The sequence below is a fragment of the Tamandua tetradactyla genome, chromosome 9, assembly GCF_023851605.1.
Source record: "Tamandua tetradactyla isolate mTamTet1 chromosome 9, mTamTet1.pri, whole genome shotgun sequence".
Taxonomy (NCBI): Eukaryota; Metazoa; Chordata; class Mammalia; order Pilosa; family Myrmecophagidae; genus Tamandua; species Tamandua tetradactyla.
Window position 1 is genome coordinate 18304936 of NC_135335.1, and position 20656 is coordinate 18325591.

A 20656-nucleotide genomic window follows, 5' to 3' on the forward strand; every position below is an offset into this window, starting at 1 on the left:
TGTCTCTGGCAGCTATCCCTTTAGCTCATCATTTATTTGTCACAGGTTTGAAGAATTGTCTTCTCACTGTTCCTTTGCATCTTAGTGATTGTAAAATATTTGCATTTAGTGTTCCCTCCTTAAATCATAAGGCTCCTGCAGAAAGGTATTGCTGGAAATTTTTACCTCAAGGCATGGCAAATAGCTTGATACTCTGTCAAGAGTTCATGGCCAAAGCTGTACAACCTGTCCAGCAGTGTTTTCCTGATATCATTCATTATAGGATGACATCTTAATCAGCCATGCCGATAAATGCAAATTAATTGATGTTTCAGTAAGCTAGAAATTTCTCTCACCACTCATGGACTTCAAATAGCCCCCGAGAAATTCCAGAAAGTCACTCCTTTTTCATACCTAGAACAGATTATAGGAAACAGAAAAATCTGTCCCCCAAAAATTGGAAATTAGAACAGACTGTTTAACAACTTTAAATGAGTTCCAAAAATTATTATGAGTGAAATTAATTGACTCAGACCGAGCCTAGAATTTAGCACCAGAGTCCTTGCCCCTTTGTATAAAACCTTACAAGGTGATCCTTCACCTACTTCTCCCTGACAGCTGTTGGAGGGAGGATGCCTAGCCCTTCACAAAGTTGTAACCACCATGCAGGAAGCACAATTTACTCATTTTAATCCTGACCAAAGCCTCCATCTTATACTAGCCACAGCCCATACACCCACTGGTGCGCTGTGGCAGGAAAATGGGTTCTTGGAATGGATACACTTGCCACATTCTCCCTCCAATGTGCTTACTTCTTATCATGACCTAGTGGCTCAGATAATTAGCAAGGGTAGGACATGGTTATTACAACTTGTGGGCCTTGAACCTCAGTATGTCACAGTTCCTTTTACCACTCAGCAACAAAATTGGCTATGGCAATTTTCTAGCTCTTGGCAGTTAGCATTAGCCAACTTTACTGGTGGACTCAATACCCATTATCCAGCTAACAAAATTTTGCAATTTGCCAAGCAAACAGCATTTGTTTTCCATCAAGTCATAGTTCAAACTCATTCACCCAGGGCCTGTACCTTGTTTACTGATGGTTTGGGTGCAGGAAAGGCAGGACATTATTCCCCCACCATCTTAAAGGTAATTCAAACACCATTTCAGTCAGCACAACAAGCAGAAATCCAAGCCATTATTTTAGCTCTTACTGACTTTGCCAATGAAAACCTACATATCCACAGTGCTGGTATGATGAAAATTATAGAAACTGCCATCGTTGGACACACTAGTAATGGAGAATTATTTCATCTATTCTTTAAACTTGAGTCACTGATTAGGGCCCGTGAGGATTATTGCTTTATTGGCTACATACGTGCCCATTCTAAACTTACCCAGTCCTTTAGCTTTTGGCAGCGCAATGGCTGAGCAATTGGTAGTGGTTGTTGTATTTCCTACTCCCTACGAAGAGGCTGTTGTACAGCATAACCTCCACCATCAAAATGCCAAGCCACTAAGAAAACAATTTAAACTTACTAGAGAGAAAGCCAGACAAATTATTAAACAATGTGGTTAGTACAGCATTCATCACCCAGTTCTTAATACAGGCATCAATCCAAGAGACTTAACTGCTAATTGCCTGTGGCAGATGGATGTTACTCACATCCCAGCTTTTGGAAATCTGCATTGCATCCATGTTCTCATTAATACTTTCCTGGGTTTCAATTTTGCTTAGGCACAAACTAGAGAAAGTACCAAAGATGTAATCAACCATTCTCTCTCTGCTTTCGCTGTTGTGGGAAAACCTAAAGAAATTAAAACTGATAATGGGCCTGATTATGTATCAGCAAAATTTCGAGCATTTGCTCATCAACTACACATTAAACTTAATACAAGTATTCCCGATAACCCCCAAGTTCAGGCAATCGTTGAACAGGTACATTCAACACTTAAAACAAAAATTTCAAAGCTAAAAAAGGTGAATCTGGACTATTTCCCTACACTATATAATCTACTGAATCATTCCTGATTTACTTTAAATTTTTTGAGCTGTGATGAGGAGGGTACTACTGCCATAGAAAGGCATTTTCAGAACTCATCTTCTAGTTCTAAAGGACATGCCTTGTGGAAGGATTTCGCTACCAGGCAGTGGAAGGCCCTGATCATATTCTAATTTGGGCTAGAGGTCATGCTTGTGTTTTTCCAGAGAATTCATTTAAGCTGGTATGGGTCCCAAAAGGTTTGTGATAAAACATGAACCCAGAGGAGCATCTCATCCCACCATTCAAGAAATTGAGAATCATTCCTAAAATAACCATGACTACTGAGGCAGGACCCCTGAAACCAGCCATCTCCATTCCAGCAGAACAGAGTTTTGTCAAGACTTGATGCTCAATAACTAAAGCAATGAGGGGTGTGGCATACCCTATTTGGGGTCAGTTGAAGAAATTAACATCTGACACTCAGGAAGTCACTTGACAAGGGGTGGAGAAAACCTGGAATGTCTCCTTCTTACCATGATGGTCCTGATAACTTCTCAGGTAAGTATGGGAAGTGGCCACCTAGAGCAAAACCAAACTTATTGGACTTATTTTCCTAACCCTCCCATAGCACACATAGCTACCTGGGAAGGAGAATCAGTACCAATATTTACTAGTGATACCCTCATTGTTGGGGGATGTACTGATCATATTACTCCTGAGCATAAGCTATTTAATTATTCAGGTTTTAGTCTCCAAGTACCTATCTGTATTTCCATAAATACAAATAAAACTTATTGTCTTGAATCACGACCTCAATTTAAAATACAATTTTATCCAGTGGGTCTTCTTGGATGATGAAATGTTATAATTTCAAGGATTTAATGACACCAGCCTTGAACCCCTTAATTCCAGCCAATCTAGGCCACCTATTCTAGTATGCCATCCCATAAGCTTAGATGGGTCCAAGGGGTCTATCCCCCTTGGTGACAGTGTATATATCCACAACCCATGAGATATGAGACAATGAGTAACAAAAGTATTTTTGATTGGTCCCATAATATCAGGGACACCAGTAACAAAGAGGAAAATACCACCTGAGGATTTATTACAACCATCCTCGCAACCAGTGAAGGACATTATCAAAGGGAAATTTGGAAACTTGCTATAGCCACATCTTTCATTAACCGAACTAGCCATAGTTTTGGAGACTTAGGAGATGTGGAGGCCAAAAGTGCTGGACTCTGAGCATGAACACCCTATGTGCTACTCATTGGGAATATTAATATCAGCAAAACTGAAAATCATTATTCTTTGAGTCTTAACCAATTGTATAAATTCAATGATTCAAGCATCTGGGTGCAAAATTGTTGTACTTTATCAGCCTTCCTTTGTGTTCCCCACCAATATCTCTGGACCTTGGTTTAGTGATACAGGTTTTCAGGTATTAAAGGAAATACATAACCAGCTTGCTCATCCTCACTGAACAGTGGGATTATTTATTTTTTGGAATAGTTACTCTTGTCACATTATTAGTCACTTTAACCACTTCTGCAGTTGCTCTTTCTCAAAGTATACAAAATGCCCATTTTGTTAATAACCCAGCTCAAAACACTTCTGTTTCCTTGCAAGAGAAAGAAAAAAATGATCTTAAATTAGAAGTCAAGTTCAATGCTTTAGAGGCTGCAGTCATAGGCATTAATAATGATGGAGAAAGTTTAAAATTCAGACAAAAGTTGCTATGCCACAGTAATTATCAGTGCATATACATGACATCAGTTCTGAATAATAAGTTATTATGGAATTGGCCAAAAGTTCAAAAGCATTTGCAGGGAGTTTTGAGCCACCTTAATATCAGTTTAAATTTAAAACAATTACATGAAGAAATTCTAAGCTTGCAAAAAAGTCACGGTGAAATTGTTGATCCCACTACGGTGACATGAGACATCTTGAGTGAATTACAAGGCTTTCATCCTCTAAATATTTTGAAATACTCATCTTAGTATTTGATGGCTATAATCCTTTTGCTACTAATCTTGTTTCTTATAATTTCAGTCAGAATCCAGATCTCTGAAACCAAACCCAAACCCTGCAATTAAACACCTTTGAGCTGCGTTTAAAAAATAGAAAAGGAGGAGATGTCAGGCATGGATGAGATGGAGGTCACATGCTCACTGCAGAGAAGTAGCAAAGCTGTCTCTGTGGGAGTAGGCACCTGATGTCCTGTGCCGCTGTCCAGCCGCAGCAGAGGGAATGGGCTTGAAGGTGTGGAGGGTCGTCGGCGCGAGAAGAATACCAAGAGACAGCTTAGAGAATTTTTTTCTGAGAAGAGTTGCTTAGATTTATTTTTGCTTAACTGATTTTATACCCTTATTCTTGGCAAGAAAACAGGTATCACAGGATCATGGTTGTGTCATGGCTTACATTTTAGGTAAAGTTACAGGTTCAGGGAAGCAAAGTGAAAGTACACGTTCTGATTTTCTTAGGAAAATTTACACAAGATTTCAATAGCAGCAAGATATTGGCTTAAACCGCAGACATTGTGTTTGCAGTTTTCTGAGTTTAGACTTTCTTTTCCTATTATTCTACAGGTGAGGCAATATGTCAAGACCTATTTTAATCTGGTTAAAGGTTAGCTTGTTTTGATTAAAAGGTTACATTGTTTATTTAGATTTTTTATTGTTTCATAGCAATGGACCGGCGCCGTGGTGGGGAGTAAATTTCTAGGATGGCTCAATGCAGGGTTTTTTAATTGTAAGTGTTTACTCTCTATGGGGTACTTTTCTGTGACTTGTTCTAAAAGCACTTCTGCCTGCTGCATCTGCAGCATGACTTGCTTAATGGGGGTATCCCAACCTAATTTTTGCCAAACAGTCATTAACAAAGTTTTGCAATTTGTACAATTTGTATCATTTTTTCCAGTTCTTAATACAAAATTTTTGCTTTCTGATTCATTTTGATATAATGCTTGGAGCACAACCAGCAACAAGAAACACACAATTAGTGTCATTAATCCCAGTATTTTTCTGTTACACCATTTTATGCCTCGTCCTCTTTTGGGGCATTGAAGGCCTTGCCACCGCCCTTCCTTCCAGGGAACCATGTCAAACCGGGGAGGAAAAAGAGGACACGGCATTTCCCCCTTTATTTTTTAAAATTTCTTTTTGCTGGACTCTCTCGATTTGCTTGATAGATGCCTTTATGGTTTTGATTGCTGTGGGAAAACAAAAAATAATAATTAACATTATAATCACAGTAAGGCCGAAGTTTACTACATTGGGCCATCCAATAATTGGGTTAAGATTTTGTAAGGAGGACCAAAGACTATTTGCTAGGGTTTCATGTTCTGTTATATGTGCTTTGCTTATATCAGTTATTTGTTGTTGTAAAGCTAGAATATCCGGTGCTAGTTGAGTGTTATGCTATATTTCCTGTAAATGGGTTTTTATTTTTTTCCATGACTGCTCTGTTTCATTATAGGGCAATGGGGTAATACATATCCATTTATAATTAACATTACACCAGGTGGTAAGTAGGGTTTTTAGATTTTGAATCTGGTTTCCTAAATAAATAACTGTATCTTCTAAGGCATCTACTCTAGTCTCTAAGTTTCTATCTAATTTTTCTTGTAGGGTTAAAGCTAAAGAAATATTATGAGTTAGAGTATTTACATGATGAGCGGTTTGTTGATTTTGAATGAGGGCTGTAGTTGATATAGCTAAAGAAGCAATAATGCTAATTAAAGTGGTAATTCCTAAAATTAACGTAGCTACAAAATGCTTAGGTCTCATTAAGTTGTTCAGCCTTTCCATAACTTGATAGCCCACATCATCAAACCATGGTTCATTTAACTTAACAGGTAATAAGACATAAGAAGGTTGATGCACAATAAGAAAAGTAGTATAATTTTTTGGCAAGCCAGAATTAATACAATTAGTAAGGAGACAGTTAGTGCACATGATATGATAGGCATTATTCATTTGTGTGATATTAAACATGTGAGTTTTTCCTGCTAGAATAGCATGAGGTGCATTTACACATGCACGAATGCCGTAAGGAACAGGGGTTGAACTAGATGGGCGATATAACAACACCATATTAGTAGCAGCAAGCAGACGAAATAAGTTATTATATAAACCAGTTCAATTATGGGATGAAGCACTACTTTGATAAATGGGGGTCACTAATCCTGGGGTGAACCACCGTGTAAGGGGTTCCCCATCTGTAGGTAGACTCTTGTTATAAGTATATTTGTCTGTATTATTTATAATATATGCAGTATAATTATAATTAGGTGAGGAGACTGAAAAATCATAAATAGTAAGGTTACTTTTTACAAGGTGATATATGTTTGCTTTATGCAAAAAGCCACACTCAAGCCATCGGGGATAGCCTGTAGAGTGAATATTTTTCCAATAGATGTCCTTTTCAGGATATTTTTCATACAAGGCTCAATCAAAGAGTTAAAATTTGAGGAAAGGTTTACATAACTTTCATTGTAGGTATGGTACCCAAGAGAAACCATGTTGAGCCCCCAGATGCTTCTTTTAGTTCCTTTATGACTTGGGGAATCAGTATAATATGACCGATAATTGATAGGCAAACAGCCAGGAAGAGGAGTCCCAGTTGTTACAAAGCATAGAGGGGCTTCATTAGCATATCCGGTAAAATTAACATTATCAGTACTTTTAAAAGGAATAAGTGAACTAGGAAGTCCTCCCATAAGATTGGTATTATTAGTAAAGACCTTTAAGTTTTTATCCCCCCACGCAGTGGGGTGGAAAAGTGGTGGGTTAGGTATATAAGCCCAATATGATTTATTTACAGAAGAACCAGATACCTGACAGGAAAGAAGTGCAATCATAGCCAGAAACAGGTGAATAGGAGTAGTTTTTCCGGTTACCAGGACTACCATTTCTGCGTCAGCAGTAAGTTTTTTTATTTGCCCCCAAGTGGGCAGACTAGCTTGTCTGGTAGATTGAGCCTGCGGGGTAGAAGAGAGAGATAAATCTTCCATTCCGGGCACAAGATCTTCATCCATATTCTCCTGGGGGTAAGATGACGGGTTCTTCCACTGCGGAGGAAGAGGGGCTCTCTTTTTTCTTTTTTATTTCAGGTGCCGAAGCACTGAAGAAGGAACTGACATTGTTATGTTCATATTGAGCCGCTATTCTTTACAATTCATCTACTTCAAAAGGATTAAGTTTATCCTCTCTTTCTGACTCTGCTTCACTTTCACTTTCTGAGGAGCTAGAATGGTCTTTCTGTATATTATAAGCAGGAGGCCTCTCTATACTGGTATAACTGCCTGTTTTAGCCATAGCTGTAACTAATGGTTGCTTTTCTTCAGTCGCCACTTCCCTGGCCATGCAAATAGCCTCATGTGTGGGGTCAAAACTATCTTTAAGGACATTCCATAGGGCGAAAGCATCAATAGGGACTCCATCTGGCCCATTTCTAGTATAATATTCTTTCATCTGTTTTCCTATTTTTTGCCAAGTATCTAAGTTAACAGTCCCTTCTTCTGGGAACCAGGGAGAAACATTTTGCACAAAAGAAAAAAATTCTCTAAGCTGTCTGCTGGTAACATTTATACCTCTCTTTTTCAACATATGCTTTGTTATATCTACAAACAAGGAGCATTCCTTAGAATGTCCCATGATTACTCGCTCTATCCATACTTCCCAAGTACCTGACCATAGCCAGAGGCCTGCAGTGCCTTATAGCGAGAGCCTTATACCCTCCCGTAAAAGAGAAAGCTTACCTTCAAGTCCCTGTTCAGGCCCCACTTGCCACGGTCCAGCCGCAGCAGAGGGAACGGGCTTGAAGGTGTGGAGGGTTGTCGGCGCGAGAAGAACACCAAGAGACAGCTTAGAGAATTTTTTTCTTTCATGCAAAATGTTTCTCCTCTTTTTCCTCCCCAGTTTGACATGGTTCCCTGGAAGGAAGGGCGGTGGCAAGGCCTTCAACGCCCCAAAAGAGGATGAGACAGTCCTGAAAAGACTAATTGTTGCAAAGCTGCTTGAGTCTTGGATGGAAGGAGGCCTTGGGAAACATGTATCTTTTGACTCATCTGGACACAGGGAAGCAGATGTTTCAGCCCGTGTTTTCTCCTTCCCTGTTCTTTGGTTACACTCTTGTTACTTTCTTTACCTCACAACCCTTTAAAATAAATGGTGCTGAACTTGTTGGGGTCTTTGAGTCTCCATCAGAGCTCAGAGTCCCACCTGGTCCCAGTTTTAACTATATCTTTTACCTCTTGTCTTTCTTTCTTAATTCCCCATCACCTCCCTTCAGTCCTGACACTGAGCTGTGCTGGTCATGGCAGGTAGTAAATAAAATGGGGTTTGGAACAGGTCCCTAAGTTTCCTGAATTGAGACACATCCAGGGGAGTGGATCAATTGATTGCTACATTTAAACTATATCTACTTTGAGAACATTAATGTTCGCCTGACATGCAGGGAATTGTTAGCTTGTTTTTATCTAAAGTCATGACCACAGTCTCCTCTGCACTTTCAAGAGCTTTAATGGCCAAGGACTCACTTATATGGAAAGAATAATATTGTATAAAATTATGCTTTCCAGGAAATTCTGAAATAAGCATTAAATACATCCATAATTCACTCCCTTCCTTAAAGCCATTAGGATTGATTGCAACAGAAATTAACTGTTTAAGAATATAAGCTGAATTCTCAGGTACTTCTGGGAAAATGGCCAAATAAAGTAGCTCAAGATTAGCCCTGCTCTAGGGAAAAGTTAGAGAAGGGACAGGAGGGCGACTGAGGCAGCAATTTGGGAGTGCAGCTGACCTGGGAGAGCCTTCTGCACCACATGGGACAGCCTTGATTGCAGAGGCTGAGGAACTAAGAGGCAGAAAGCTGCAGCTGGCACAGAGATGCAGAGCCCACAGGAGTGCACAGATGGGAGCTGGGGACTAGGCAGTAAGCCAGTACATGTTCCTTGGGTGTACTACCCTCACCAGTGACTCACTCCACACCCTAAGCACCCAAGCTCTGTTACCTGCTCCCATTCCCTGTGCTCCAGGTGCCCCCACCCCACCAGCACCCTGTGAATGTACCTGCCCCACACCCCCACCCCATGTGCTGCCCAACACTTCTCCTATAACCCTCCTGAGAAGTACCTCCTCCTCCTTGTTCCCTGCAGGCTGTTGCCAGTGCACGAAGGCTAAGCGCACTAACCTCTATACCCAGGTTACCTTGTCCTCCCTGCCCATAGTGTCGCACAGCCTCACCGTGCCCCCTCCCAGCTCTGTGAAATAGTTTATGGCACTCTTAGGCCATAAACACATGTGCACAGCCCCCCAGTCATGTCATTAAACTCTGGGAACAGCATTTTACAGCAGTCTTAGAGCTGCACATGTGCACAGCCCTCAGCCATAATTCCCAGGGATAAATCCAGACCTGGCACCACGGGACTAGCAATTTCATCCTGACCAAAAGGGGGGAAATGAGTGTAATTAATAAAGTATCAGTGGCAGAGAAAGCCCAAATAGAATTGGACTGCTACTCTGGAGGTTGCTCTTACACAAGCTTCAGGTAGACCTTGCTACCTATCAGAACCTGCCAACCTCCAACCAAGACCATTCCAGCCAATGCTAAAGAACACCTAGGGCAATATATAAGATTCCACAAGGGTTCCAGGCACTAGAGTAACTTTCCAGAAACCTACAACCTCCAGATGAGTCCCTGGTCCAGATAAGTCCTAAAACCTAGAGGGTCCAGCCTTTCCAGAACATTAGATAGTTCCATCTCCCTACCCCATATTAGTGACAGACCCTTCCAATATAAAAAAGTTAGAATGGGCATAGCTTAAACACCCCTAAAGAGAGGGATGGAAAGATCAAAGGTGATGCTGGAGTTATACAGAGTAGATAGTATTTAACAAATAAATATGAATGCTGAATCATTAAGTTGATATCTCTTTTAGTCTCCAGTATTCTGGAACAGCTAGAAGTAAAAACCTAGAATTTTGAAATTGTAACCCATGCCAAGCTCTAAAATATGTGAAATATATAGCTTTTTTGTATATATGCTATTTTTCACAAGAAAGGGGAAAAAAGCAATTGAAATGATAAAAACATATTCAAGCCCTCTAGTCTCCTATATTCTGGAGCAACTAGAAGGAAAAATATGGGAAGATCGTATGATAGCCTATGGCCAACCCTGGTATCTGTCCTATAACTACTTGTTGAAAGTCCTTTGAAAACCATTGCTTTTTTTATTTCTTTGCTTTGTATATATGTTATACTATACAACAAAAAAGTTAAAAAAAAATAAAAGCAAATAAAAGAATGTATTCACATAAAAAAAAGAATATAAGCCAAATATTTACTATAAACAATTGTGGACAAATGAATTACTATGAAAAAGAAAAAACAGCCAATATTTAGACATTATCACACAAATTCAGGCCCATTTTAATCAGCCATTCAGATATATCTTTTTTAAAGAAATGTGTTGTCAGTAATTTTTCTTGACTCTCAACATGTGTCCTATCTTGAGTTTATGTCTTAAAGTAGATAGCTAGAGGAAAAGACTTATCGAACTTATATGAATAACTACTTTTTCAGTTAACTTAGGCATAATTAATACTATGTAACAAACCACCCCAAAATTTAGTGGCTTAAACATGTTTTAAAGCCATGTTTTAATCAAAATCCCATTTCATAAAGGTAGAATAATCCCTATTCAATACTGTATGTTTGAAACTGTAATGAGATCATCTCCCTGGATGATGTTATTTAGTCAAGAGTGGTTGTTAAATTGGATTTGGTGATGACCTTACCCATTTGGGTGGGTCTTGATTGGTTTATTGTAGTCCTATAAAAGAGGAAATGTTTTGGAGAATGGGAGATTCAGAGAGAGCAGAACAGAAGACATAGCCATGAGAAGCAGAGTCCACCAGCCAGCGACTTTTGAGATGGAGAAGGAAAATGCCTCCTGGGGAGCTTCATGAAACAGGAAGCCAGGAGGAGAAGCCAGCAGATACTGCTATGTTCACTATGTGTCCTTCCAGCTGAGAGAGAGACGTTGAACATCGTCGGCCTTCTTGAACCAAGGTATCTTTCCCCAGATGCCTTAAATTAGACATTTCTATAGACTTGTTTTAATTGGGATATTTTCTCAGCTTTAGAACTGTAAACTAGCAACTTATCAAATTCCCCTTGTTAAAAGCCATTCCATTTCTGGCATGTTGCATTCTGGCAACTAGCAAACTAGAACATATATCAAAAGTCAATAGTCAGCTGGATGGTTCTACTGCCCTTGACTGGCCATATAAACATCTTTATAAACCAGCACTAGAGGTTTATAAATAGAGGAATGAATTAGAGTTAGACTATAGAGGAATGAATAAGATCCCCCCCACCATGTCTTTCACATTACCTTAGTGAGAACCCTATTATTTTCTTGTGTTTGAGGCAAAATGTCTAAAAAAGAAGCAGTGACAGGCAAATATTTTTATAGCATTCTGTTGGAAACATTTGATACTGTCCAACTAACCAAAGTAAGTCAGAGGGCCATGCCCAGAGTTCAGTGTGAAAGAATTCTACTGAGGGCATGGATATATGAAGGAAGGAAAATCAGGGCCATTGATAAACTGAATCTAATACAACTATTTTCCCTCCAGAGAACTTAAGGAAAAATTATCATAGTAAATAAGCAAAGGATTTTTTTAATTCATATTTCTATGATTTATTATATATCAGTGCTAAAATCCAGGGAAATAAACCTCTAATTACAGAAACTTACAATGATTTCTGCAAGATAGAATGAATATAGAAAGCAGATTATAAGAACGAATTGTCTATTGACATTTATGCAAAAGAAAACCCCCCTGGAGGAACAGCTACAATTTTGCAGTAGTAGAATCACAGGTCATTTGGTGTGGTACGTGTATTGTAAGTATACTAATATACCCATGATATGGAAGAAGTTCTTCAAATTGGCACACCAAGTGATTCATTGGGGTACATCTCACTCCCTAAGAGGTTGTTTATCCTTAGAGAAGGAAAATAGTCTTTTAGATAATTTTGCTTGCAAAAAGAAATATTAAAAAGAAATCCCCTACTTGCACACAGCTTCAAATTGCAGTTCTCTCCCTAATTCTTACAGAAAACTAAGTATGTATGACCTGACTGAGAGTGGAGAGGGGAGACCTAAACATTTCCATTTTTGGCTGAATTTGAAATAGTGAAATAGGAACTAACATACCCTGCACAAACGTCCATTTGAGCTATCATAACAACCAATAAAACTACTCTCTCTAAGAGTAAAGGTTTAGAGTAGGATTATACATTATATGAAAGAGTTTGAGAATTCAAAACAATAATATGCATTTAGGTGTCAGGGCAAATGTTCCCTTATGAAATATTCTCCTGGGAGAAACATAAAAAGATTTAAACATTCTCAAGTTGGTATTCTTTGCAAAATACCAGAACAGATTGCATCTTTAAAGGAAACATTGTGATAACTCAAGATTAACTTTAGGTAGAACACAAAGTTGCTGAATTTTTTTAATGATTGAGGCAATGAAAGGCAAATTAGATGTTTCATAAAACTAAACATCAAATTAGAGAACTATCTTGAAATCTTTCCAAAGAATTTGGTGAGAAAGTATAAAGAGATTAATAGTATGAGCCAGATGATGAAGCACCCAGCAGATCCAACATAATATCAGAGGAAGTTCAAAAGACAGCAATGAAACAGATAAAGACAACAAGATTATTGCATTATAAGAAATGCAATATTTTGAACTGAAGAAAGAATATTGTGAAGTTTGTTCTAACTAAGAAATTTGTTAAAATTGATTCTAGTCCAAATCCCAAGAGGATTTTTTGAAGGCAGAGAGAGGAAGAAATTTTGTAAAATAGTACTGTTGTTCAACTTGGAAAATAAATACTGGTAATAATGAAACATTTTGAAAAAGTAGCTAATTAGAAATGGCTAATTAGTGGGCAAAATGGCAGCATAGAGAGGTGTGAGATTTACTTTGTCCTCTAGGGCAGCTAGTCAATAGCCAGGAATTGTTTGGAACAACTATTTCAGGGACTTCTGTGGCCAGTCACCCAGCATATGTGGAATGTATTAAAGGGCCAAGATCACAGTGCAAAGGGCTGGCACCCCTCCTCCACTGGCATGGTAGGCTGCTTAGGAGTTACTTCCCTGAGAGAAAAAGAAGCAGTCTCTACTAGGAGCCAGGGAAGTTAGTTTAGCTAAGCTCCAATTGTGTTTTGTGACCATTCATATTTCTTCTTTGGAGTAATTTCTATTCAAGTTTTCTACCCATTTTGAATTAGGTTGTTTGTCATTTTGCTGTTGAATTGGATAATTCCATTATATATTCAGAATATAAAACCTTATCAGCTGTGTAGTTTCCAAATATTTTCTACCATTATGCAGGTTGTTATTTTACTCTCATGATAAAGTACATTGATGCCCTAAAGTTTTTACTTTCAATGAAGTCACATTTATCTTTTTTTGTTGCTTGTGCTTTGGGCATAAAGTCTAAAAATCCATTCCTAATGCAAGATTCTAAAGAGGCTTCCTTTGTTTTCTTCTAGGAGCTTGATAGCTCTGGCTCTTATATCTTAGCATATCTTATATATGGTTTTTTTTTGTTTTTTTTTATTAATTAAAAAAATTAACTAACACAACATTAGAAATCAATCCATTCTACATATGCAATCAGTAATTCTTAATATCATCACATAGGTGTATGGTCATCATTTCTCAGTACATATGCATCGATTTAGAGAAAGAAATAGCACGACAACAGAAAAAGAAATAAAGTGATAACACAGAGAAAACACAAATAAAAATAAAAAGTACAAAAATATATAAGAGAGAAAAAAAAAACTATAGATCAGATGCAGCTTCATTCAGCGTTCCAACATAATTACATTGCAATTAGGCAGTATTGTGCTGACCATTTTTTTTTTTTAGACATCATACCATTCTACATATGCAATCAGTAATTCTTAACATCATCACATAGATGCATGATCATCGTTTCTTAGTACATTTGCATCGGTTTAGAAGAACTAGCAGTATAACAGAAAAAAATATAGAATGTTAATATAGAGAAAAAAATAAAAGTAATAATAATAAGAACAAAACAAACAAAACAAAACAAAACAAGAACCTATAGCTTGGATGCAGCTTCGTTCAGTATTTTAACATGATTACTTTACAATTAGGTACTATTGTGCTGTCCATTTTTGAGTTTTTGTATCTAGTCCTATTGCACAGTCTGTATTCCATCAGCTCCAATTACCCATTATCTTACCCTGTTTCTAACTCCTGCTGAACTCTGTTACCAATGACATATTCCAAGTTTATTCTCGAGTGTCGATTCACATCATTGGGACCATACAGTATTTGTCTTTTAGTTTTTGGCTAGACTCACTCAGCATAATGTTCTCTAGGTCCATCCATGTTATTACATGCTTCATAAGTTTATCCTGCCTTAAAGCTGCATAATATTCCATCGTATGTATATACCACAGTTTGTTTAGCCACTCGTCTGTTGATGGACATTTTGGCTGTTTCCATCTCTTTGCAATTGTAAATAACGCTGCTATAAACATTGGTGTGCAAATGTCTGTTTGAGTTTTTGCCCTTAATTCCTTTGAGTAGATTCCCAGCAATGGTATTGCTGGGTCATATGGCAATTCTATATTCACCTTTTTGAGGAACCGCCAAATTGCCTTCCACAGTGGTTGCACCATTTGACATTCCCACCAACAGTGGATAAATGTGCCTCTTTCTCCGCATCCTCTCCAGCACTTGTCATTTTCTGTTTTGTTGATAATGGCCATTCTGGTGGGTGTGAGATGATATCTCATTGTGGTTTTGATTTGCATTTCTCTAATGGCCAGGGACATTGAGCATCTCTTCATGTGTCTTTTGGCCATTTGTATTTCCTCCTCTGAGAGGTGTCTATTCAAGTCTTTTTCCCATTTTGTAATTGGGTTGGCTATCTTTTTGTTGTTGAGTTGAACAATCTCATTATAAATTCTGGATACTAGACCTTTATCTGATATGTCGTTTCCAAATATTGATTCCCATTGTGTAGGCTGTCTTTCTACTTTCTTGATGAAGTTCTTTGATGCACAAAAGTGTTTAATTTTGAGGAGTTCCCATTTATTTATTTCCTTCTTCAGTGCTCTTGCTTTAGGTGTAAGGTCCATAAAACCGCCTCCAATTGTAAGATTCATAAGATATCTCCCTATATTTTCCTCTAACTGTTCTATGGTCTTAGACCTAATGTTTAGATCTTTGATCCATTTTGAGTTAACTTTTGTGTAGGGTGTGAGATATGGGTCTTCTTTCATTCTTTTGCATATGGATATCCAGTTCTCTAGGCACCATTTATTGAAGAGACTGTTCTGTCCCAGGTGAGTTGGCTTGACTGCCTTGTCAAAGATCAAATGTCCATAGATGAGAGGGTCTATATCTGAGCACTCTATTCGATTCCATTGGTCGATATATCTATCTTTATGCCAATACCATGCTGTTTTTCATAATATGCCTTAAAGTCAGGCAGTGCAAGACCTCCAGCTTCGTTTTTTTTCCTCAAGATGTTTTTAGCAATTCGGGGCACCCTGCCCTTCCAGATAAATTTGCTTATTGGTTTTTCTATTTCTGAAAAATAAGTTGTTGGGATTTTGATTGGTATTGCATTGAATCTGTAAATCAATTTAGGTAGGATTGACATCTTAACTATATTTAGTCTTCCAATCCATGAACACGGTATGCCCTTCCATCTGTTTAGGTCTTCTGTGATTTCTTTTAGCAGTTTTTTGTAGTTTTCTTTATATAGGTTTTTTGTCTCTTTAGTTAAATTTATTCCTAGGTATTTTATTCTTTTAGTTGCAGTTGTAAATGGGATTCGTTTCTTGATTTCCCCCTCCGCTTGTTCATTGCTAGTGTATAGAAATGCTACAGATTTTTGAATGTTGATCTTGTAACCTGCTACTTTGCTGTACTCATTTATTAGCTCTAGTAGTTTTGTTGTGGATTTTTCCGGGTTTTCGACGTATATTATCATATCGTCTGCAAACAGTGATAGTTTTACTTCTTCCTTTCCAATTTTGATGCCTTGTATTTCTTTTTCTTGTCTAATTGCTCTGGCTAGAACCTCCAACACGATGTTGAATAATAGTGGTGATAGTGGACATCCTTGTCTTGTTCCTGATCTTAGGGGGAACGTTTTCAATTTTTCCCCATTAAGGATGATATTAGCTGTGGGTTTTTCATATATTCCCTCTATCATTTTAAGGAAGTTCCCTTGTATTCCTATCCTTTGAAGTGTTTTCAACAGGAAAGGATGTTGAATCTTGTCAAATGCCTTCTCTGCATCAATTGAGATGATCATGTGATTTTTCTGCTTTGATTTGTTGATATGGTGTATTACATTAATTGATTTTCTTATGTTGAACCATCCTTGCATACCTGGGATGAATCCTACTTGGTCATGATGAATAATTCTTTTAATGTGTTGTTGGATACGATTTGCTAGAATTTTATTGAGGATTTTTGCATCTATATTCATTAGAGAGATCGGCCTGTAGTTTTCTTTTCTTGTAATATCTTTGCCTGGTTTTGGTATGAGGGTAATGTTGGCGTCATAGAATGAATTAGGTAGTTTTCCCTCCACTTCGATTTTTTTGAAGAGTTTGAGGAGAGTTGGTACTAATTCTTTCTGGAATGTTTGATAGAATTCACATGTGAAGCCATCTGGTCCTGGACTTTTCTTTTTAGGAAGCTTTTGAATGACTGCTTCAATTTCTTTACTTGTGATTGGTTTGTTGAGGTCATCTATCTCTTCTTGAGTCAAAGTTGGTTGTTCATGTCTTTCCAGGAACCCGTCCATTTCATCTAAATTGTTGTATTTATTAGCGTAAAGTTGTTCATAGTATCCTGTTATTACCTCCTTTATTTCTGTGAGGTCAGTAGTTATGTCTCCTCTTCCATTTCTGATCTTATTTATTTGCATCCTCTCTCTTCTTCTTTTTGTCAATCTTGCTAAGGGCCCATCAATCTTATTGATTTTCTCATGGAACCAACTTCTGGCCTTATTGATTTCCTCTATTGTTTTCATGTTTTCAATTTCATTTATTTGTGCTCTAATCTTTGTTATTTCTTTCCTTTTGCTTGCTTTGGGGTTAGCTTGCTGTTCTTTCTCCAGTTCTTCCAAATGGATAGTTAATTCCTGAATTTTTGCCTTTTCTTCTTTTCTGATATAGGCATTTAGAGCAATAAATTTCCCTCTTAGCACTGCCTTTGCTGCGTCCCATAAGTTTTGATATGTTGTGCTTTCATTTTCATTCACCTCGAGGTATTTGCTAATTTCTCTAGCAATTCCTTCTTTGACCCACTCGTTGTTTAGGAGTGTGTTGTTGAGCCTCCACGTATTTGTGAATTTTCTGGCACTCTGCCTATTATTGATTTCCAACATCATTCCTTTATGGTCCGAGAAAGTGTTGTGTAAGATTTCAATCTTTTTAAATTTGTTAAGACTTGCTTTGTGACCCAGCATATGGTCTATCTTTGAGAATGATCCATGAGCACTTGAGAAAAAGGTGTATCCTGCTGTTGTGGGATGTAATGTCCTATAAATGTCTATTAAGTCTAGTTCATTTATAGTAATATTCAGATTCTCTATTTCTTTGTTGATCCTCTGTCTAGATGTTCTGTCCATTGATGAGAGTGGTGAGTTGAAGTCTCCAACTATTATGGTATATGAGTCTATTTCCCTTTTCAGTGTTTGCAGTGTATTCCTCACGTATTTTGGGGCATTCTGGTTCGGTGCATAAATATTTATGATTGTTATGTCTTCTTGTTTAATTGTTCCTTTTATTAGTATATAGTGTCCTTCTTTGTCTCTTTTAACTGTTTTACATTTGAAGTCTAATTTGTTGGATATTAGTATAGCCACTCCTGCTCTTTTCTGGTTGTTATTTGCATGAAATATCTTTTCCCAACCTTTCACTTTCAACCTATGTTTATCTTTGGGTCTAAGATGTGTTTCCTGTAGACAGCATATAGAAGGATCCTGTTTTTTAATCCATTCTGCCAATATATGTCTTTTGATTGGGGAATTCAGTCCATTGACATTTAGTGTTATTACTGTTTGGATAATATTTTCCTCTAACATTTTGCCTTTTGTATTATATATATCATATCTGATTTTCCTTCTTTCTACACTCTTTTCCATATCTCTCTCTTCTGTCTTTTTGTATCTGACTCTAGTGCTCCCTTTAGTATTTCTTGCAGAGCTGGTCTCTTGGTCACAAATTCTTTCAGTGACTTTTTGTCTGAGAATGTTTTAATTTCTCCCTCATTTTTGAAGGATAATTTTGCTGGATATAGGAGTCTTGGTTGGCAGTTTTTCTCTTTTAGTATTTTAAATATATCATCCCACTGTCTTCTAGCTTCCATGGTTTCTGCTGAGAAATCTACACATAGTCTTATTGGGTTTCCCTTGTATGTAATGGATTGTTTTTCTCTCGCTGCTTTCAAGATCCTCTCTTTCTCTTTGACCTCTGACATTCTAACTAGTAAGTGTCTTGGAGAACGCCTATTTGGGTCTAATCTCTTTGGGGTGCGCTGCACTTCTTGGATCTGTAATTTTAGGTCTTTCATAAGAGTTGGGAAATTTTCAGTGATAATTTCTTCCATTAGTTTTTCTCCTCCTTTTCCCTTCTCTTCTCCTTCTGGGACACCCACAACACGTATATTTGTGCGGTTCATATTGTCCTTGAGTTCCCTGATACCCTGTTCAAATTTTTCCATTCTTTTCCCTATAGTTTCTGTTTCTTTTTGGAATTCAGATGTTCCATCCTCCAAATAGCTAATTCTATCTTCTGTCTCTTTAAATCTATCATTGTAGCTATCCATTATTTTTTCTATGTTTGTTACTTTATCCTTCACTTCCATAAGTTCTGCGATTTGTTTTTTCAGTTTTTCTATTTCTTCTTTATGTTCAGCCCATGTCCTCTTCATGTCCTCCCTCAATTTATCGATTTCATTTTTGAAGAGGTTTTCCATTTCTGTTCGTATATTCAGCATTAGTTGTCTCAGCTCTTGTGTCTCATTTGAGCTATTGGTTTGTTCCTTTGACTGAGCCATATTCTCAATCTTTTGAGCGTGGACAGTTATCTTCTGCTGCTGGCGTCTGGGCATTTATTCAGATTTCTCTGAATGTTGGACCCAGCAAGGTTGTAAGATTTTTCTGTGAAATCTCTGGGATCTGTTTTTCTTATCTTGCCCAGTACGTGGCGCACGTGGCACACGTTTGTCTCAAGTGTTTGGAATGGGTCTCCCCCAGTCACCGATCTCCGTGGCCTGGGGATTTCGGATCCAATTCTCTCCGTTGGTTCAGGGGCCGCGCGTGGTGGGGACGTCAGCTGCCGCGGCTTGAGGGGACCCTGTGGCTGGTTGTGGGCTGCAGCGGGCCTGGGGGATTCCCACCGGACCAGGAAGCCTCCCGTGGGGGGGGCTACCGCGGCTTGGATAGCCCTCCTATCCAAGACTCGTATCCGCGGACTCGAAGCAGAGACTCGAAGCCGCCCGCAAAAGAGGGGTGCCGCCTGCCTCAGCTTGGGAAACTTGCTTCTCCAATACTCTCAGCCAGCCCGGGAAGGAGGGAGGGAGTAGCTCGGACCACCGCAGCTGCCGCTGATCGGGAAATCGCGCGCCGCTCGGGGGTCTCACCGCAGCCGAGTCTCGCAGTCAGTCTAGCCAGCCCAGACTTTGGATAGCCCTCTGATCTGAGATTCGTAGCCGTGGACTCAAAGCCGAGACTCGAAGCCGCCCGCAAAAGAAGGGCGCCGCCTGCCTCGGCTTGGGAAACTTGCTTCTCCGATACTCTCAGCCGGCCCGGGAAGGAGGGAGGGATTAGCTCGGACCGCCGCAGCTGCGGCTGCTCGGCAAATCGCGCGCTGCTCGGGGGTCTAGCCGCAGCCAAGAGTCGCAGTCAGGCTTGCCAGCCCAGACTTTGGATAGCCCTCTGATCCGAGACTCATAGCTGCGGACTCGAAGCCGAGACTCGAAGCCGCCTGCAAAAGTGTGGCGCCGGCCACCTTGGCTGGGAAGCTTGTCTCTCTGAGTCTCTCAGCCAGCCCGGGAAGGAGGGAGGGATTAGCTTGGACCGCCGCAGCTGTGGCCGCTCGGGGGTCTCACCGCAGCCAAGTCTTGCAGTCAGACTTGCCAGCCCAGACTTTGGATAGCCCTCTGATCCGAGACTCGTAGTCGCGGACTCGAAGCCGAGACTCGAAGCCGCCCGCAAAAGTGTGGCGCCAGCCGCCTTGGCTGGGAAGCTTGTCTCTCCGCGTCTCTCAGCCAGCCCGGGAAGGAGGGAGGGATTAGCTCGGACCGCCGCAGCTGCGGCTGCTCAGGAAATCACCCGCCGCTCAGGGATCTCACTCACCGCAGCCAAGTTTCACAGTCAGACTAACCAGCCCAGACTGGGTTACACTGTGTGTCCATTTCCTGCTGTAGCCCCGGGAGCTGTTCTGTACTGTTTCTCTTCACCTATTAGTTGATTTGGAGTCGGAGGAACTAAGACGCATGTACCTTACTAGGACGCCATCTTGGATCCCCCTTATATATGGTTTTTGATCAATTTTGAGTTGAATTTTATATATGCTGTGAAATAGAGGTCCACCTTT

At 39.3% G+C, this 20656-nt stretch overlaps 1 long non-coding RNA gene and 1 pseudogene across 1 annotated transcript; one reads left to right on the forward strand and one right to left on the reverse strand.

Annotated features, from left to right (window-relative positions):
- Positions 1–4012: 4012 nt before the first annotated feature.
- On the reverse strand, positions 4013–7967 carry LOC143645923 (uncharacterized). The gene is made up of 3 exons (XR_013157210.1): positions 7726–7967; positions 6802–6945; positions 4013–5175 (listed from the first exon to the last, which is right to left on the reverse strand). It is a non-coding gene; the product is annotated as an uncharacterized LOC143645923 (long non-coding RNA).
- Positions 7968–8857: 890 nt separating this feature from the next.
- Positions 8858–20656, forward strand: part of LOC143645566 (olfactory receptor 5AN6-like) — a 30606-nt pseudogene continuing 18807 nt past the window's right edge.